This window comes from Colobus angolensis, unplaced genomic scaffold (assembly GCF_000951035.1).
Source record: "Colobus angolensis palliatus isolate OR3802 unplaced genomic scaffold, Cang.pa_1.0 Scaffold46, whole genome shotgun sequence".
NCBI lineage: Eukaryota > Metazoa > Chordata > Mammalia > Primates > Cercopithecidae > Colobus > Colobus angolensis.
In genome coordinates this window covers 7,889,998-7,894,467 of record NW_012118043.1, presented here as the reverse complement: position 1 = coordinate 7,894,467, position 4,470 = coordinate 7,889,998, and the positions used below count along the sequence as shown (strand labels likewise).

At 46.3% G+C, this 4,470-nt stretch overlaps 1 pseudogene; it reads right to left on the bottom strand.

Moving 5' to 3' along the window:
• Positions 1 to 904: 904 nt before the first annotated feature.
• LOC105523333 lies at positions 905 to 2,001 on the bottom strand (annotated as a pseudogene).
• Between the last annotated feature and the right edge of the window lie 2,469 nt (positions 2,002 to 4,470).

Genomic DNA, 4,470 nt, shown 5'->3' with positions numbered 1-4,470 from the left:
TTGAGACAGAGTGTCACTCTATCGCCCAGGCTCAAGTGCAATGGCACGATCTCAGCTCACTGCAACCTCTGCCTCCTGGGTTCAAGTGATTCTCCTCCCTCAGCCTCCCGAGTAGCTGGGATTACAGGTATGCACCACCATGCGTGGCTAATTTTTTGTATTTTTAGTAGAGACTGAGTTTCACCATGCTAGCCAGGCTGGTCTCAAACTCCTGACCTCGTGATCCACCTGCCTCGGCCTCCTAAAGTGCTGGGATTACAGACATGAGCCACTGTATTTTTTTTTCTTAAGAGACAGGGTCTCCCTATGGTTTGCAGGCTGGTCTGGAACTCCTGGGCCCAACGTATCCTCCTGCTTGGCCTCCTAAAGTGCTAGCATTACAGGCGTGAGACACCATGCATGATCTATGTTGTAGAAACTTTTAAAAAAGAAACCCTTATGTCCTGCCCACATTCCCAGCCAGCAGTCGCACTACTGCAGTACAAGAATCATTTTATTTCTACATACTTCCCTTGAGTAGGGATCATATACAGTTATATTTTTGCCTGGCTTGCTGTGGTGGAAAGTTTTACATGGTAATGCAAACATTTGTCATAAAGGTGAATTTTTCACTGCTCTGTAAAGATAACTACAGAAAGCAAGGTATAGCTGAACCAGAACGGACATTCAGAAAACTCTGGCAGCTGTTGTCCCAGCCTTGGGTCTAAAACAGGTTAACTTAGTTGTATCTTCTGAAAAAGGAAATTACTGGAGGAGGTTTGGTTAACATAACACAGCCTCTTAGCCAAAGCACCAGAACTGAAAACCAGGGTTCTAAGCTCTGGATTCCCAGTGCAGTATTCGTTCTACCAATAGAGTCGCCCCCCTACTCGCCCCTTTAAAAAAAAAAGAGAGAGAGAGAATCGTGTTTAGTGGTAAAACTTAGTACATGCCAGCACCAGGAATGTTATGGAGTTGTAGCAGCAGGGGTGAGTAGGTGACCCCCATGGAGCTTCACATGGCGAAGAGGATGAGGAAGGTGACCGTCAAACAGAAGAGCCCCATGGCCTCAGACAGGGCAAAGTCCAGAATGGCACAGAAGAGCTGCTTCTTGAGAGATGGGCTCATGGCATAGCGAATGATCAAGCTGCCAAACATCATTCCTCTGCCAGCCCTTGAGCCAGTTACAATCATGGGCTGGGTGTGGTGGCTCACACCTGTAATCCCAGCACTTTGGGAGGCCCAGGCCAGCAGATTGCTTGAGTTAAAGAGTTCATGACCAGCCTGGGAACATTGCAGCACCCAGTCTCTACAAAATATTAAAAAATTAGGCCAGGCGCGGTGGCTCAAGCCTGTAATCCCAGCACTTTGGGAGGCCGAGACGGGCGGATCACGAGGTCAGGAGATCGAGACCATCCTGACTAACACGGTGAAACCCCATCTCTACTAAAAAATACAAAAAACTAGCCGGGCGAGATGGCGGGCGCCTGTAGTCCCAGCTACTCCAGAGGCTGAGGCAGGAGAATAGTGTGAACCCGGGAGGCGGAGCTTGCAGTGAGCTGAGATCCGGCCACTGCACTCCAGCCTGGGCCACAGAGCGAGACTCCGTCTCAAAAAAAAAAAAAAAAAAAATTAGCTGGACGTGGTGGCATGTATCTGTAGTCCCAGCTACTCAGGCGGCTGAGGTGGGAGGATTGCTTGAGCCCGGGAGGTTGAGGCCGTAGTGAACTGTGATTGTGCCACTGCACTCCAGTCTGGATGACAAAGTGAGACCCTATCTCAAACCAACCAACCAACTGTGACTGCCCCAGCATCAACAAACTTTGCTGTGTCAATGTCGCAGGAGACAACACTGGTCTGGAACTCCTATCTAGCCACGTGGAGTGGGGAGCTGCTGTAGGAAGGCTGTTTGGATAAATTATTTGGCCTATTCAGAAAGGAGGCAGACACAGACCTGAGTAAACTCCTAGTACTACAGCAGATCAGAGCCTGAGAAATGAGTAGTGCCCCAGGGGTCTGCATTTTTTCAGTCTGCGCTCCCACTTCCCTGCATCTCCAGCTTGGCCCACAGCATTCACTCTGCGCAAGGTGACTTCGAAGTTCCGGTTTTCTAAATGCTGATGTGTTCTCTGATCAGAATCTTCCTCTGAGTGGGCACAGCAGGCTTCTGTTCCCTGGGGAGGGCAGAGGAATTCTTCTCCTTGGATGTAAAGAGAATAGAGAAATCTGCCCAAAGAATTAGCTGTGGTTCTTACTGCTCAGGAGTCTTCCTGGTTGCCCTAACTTTCCTGCGGAGTTCTATTTTCTTTCTTTCTTTCTTTTTTGTTTTGAGACAGAGTCTTACTCTGTTGCCCAGGCTGCAGTGCAGTGGTGCGATCTTGACTCACTGCAACCTCTGCCTCCCAGGTTCAAGAGATTCTCCTGCCTCAGCCTCCTGAGTAGCTGGGATTACAGGCAGCCACCACGCCCAGCTAATTTTTGTATTTTTAGTAGAGACAGTGTTTCGCCATGTTGGCCAGGCTGGTCTCGAACTGCTGACCTCAGGTGATCCACCCGCCTCGGCCTCCCAAGGTGCTAGGATTAAAGGTGTGAACCGCCGCGCTGGGTCCAGAGTTCTGTTTTCAAGTTTCTCTGTTCTCTGATCTTCATAAGCTGCTGGAGAACACGGTCCCACTAGTTATTCACACACATCCATAAAACTCCCCACTTAGGAGTCAGGATCTCAGGTTGGCCAATGAACAATGAACCACAAGTGGGGTGTTTGGAAACTTTCCTCAAAAATGAGGAACTTAAAAATTGAAGAGCCTGTGTTGGTTGTTCCAGGGCAATTGTCCTTTATTCTGACCCAAACAAACCTCATGCAGCTCTAAATTCAGAAAATAACACGTGTTGATGAGAATGTGGAGAAATTGGAAACTTTATGCATTGTTGATGGGACTGTAAAATGGCACAGCCATTGTGGAAAATGGGAAAGTTCCTTTAAAAAATTAAAAATAGAACAACTCTATGACCCAGCCATCTCACTTCTGGGTATATATCCAAAAGAATGGGAAGCAGGGCCTCAAAGAAATATTTGCACACCCTTGTTTACAGCAGCATTATTCACAGTGGCCAAGAGGTGGAAGCAAACCAAGCGTCCATCAAAGGAAGAACGGATAAACAAATTGTAGTGTATACATACAGTGAAATATGATTCAGCCTTAAAAAGGAAGGAAATCCTGTCACATGCTACAACATGAGTAAACCTTGAGTCATTTTGCTAAATGAAATAAGCCAGTCATGGCCGGGCACGGTGGCTCACGCCTGTAATCCCAGCACTTTGGGAGGCCGAGGTGGGTGGATCACGAGGTCAGGAGTTTGTGACCATCCTGGCTAACATGGTGAAACCCCGTCTCTACTAAAAAATACAAAAAACTAGCCGGGCGACGTGGCGGGCGCCTGTAGTCCCAGCTGCTTGGGAGGCTGAGGCAGGAGAATGGCGTAAACCCCGGAGGCGGAGCTTGCAGTGAGCTGAGATCCGGCCACTGCACTCCAGCCCGGGCGACAGAGCGAGACTCCATCTCAAAAAATAAATAAATAAAAAATAAAAAATTACCTGGGTGTGGTGGTATGAGCCTGTAGTCCCAGCTACTCGGGAGGTTGAGGTAAGAGGATCAGCTGAGCCCAGGGAGGAACTGCAGTGAGCCATGATAGCACCACTGCACTCCAACCTGGGGGACAGAGTGAGACCCTGTCTCAAAAAAAAAAAAAGAAAAGGTTCTGGAGATCGGTTGCACAACAATGTGAATACACTTAACAGCCTTAAACTGTATGTACACTTAAAAAGGGATCAGATGATAAATTTTATGTTATGTGTTTTTTACAATTAAAATAAATCATTGAAAAACTAAATGAAAAGGTTAGCAAACAAATTAGATATAATTGAAGAGGAAATTAATAAACTAGAAGAACTACCAAAATTATTCAGAATATAGCACAGAGAAACAAAGAGATTTCAGGAAATACGCATGATACAATGATACAAGGAGAAGATCTAACATTTGGCTAACTAGGGTTCCAGAAGAAAAGAATAGAGAAAGTGGACAGGTAACATTCAAAGAGAAAATGCCTGATAAATTTTCCAGAATTGCTGAAAAATATAAATCCTGTTTCTTTCTTTCTTTTTCTTTTTCCAATAAACCTTTTGCACTCCTAAAATCCTGTTTCAGAAATCACAATGGATCTCAAGAATGATAAAAATAATCCATACTTAGACTCCTCATAGAGAAACTGCAGATCAAAGACAGGAAGATTACATTAAAAGCATCCAGAAAGCAATCAAGACGTACTTCAAGCCAAATGCGGCAGCTCATGCCTGTGATCTGCTGAGGTGGGCAGATCACTTGAGGTCAGGAGTTCAAGACCAGCCTGCCCAAGGTGTTGAAACCCTGTCTCTACTAAATATACAAAAAATTAGCCAGACATGGTGGTGCATGCCTGTAATCCCAGCTA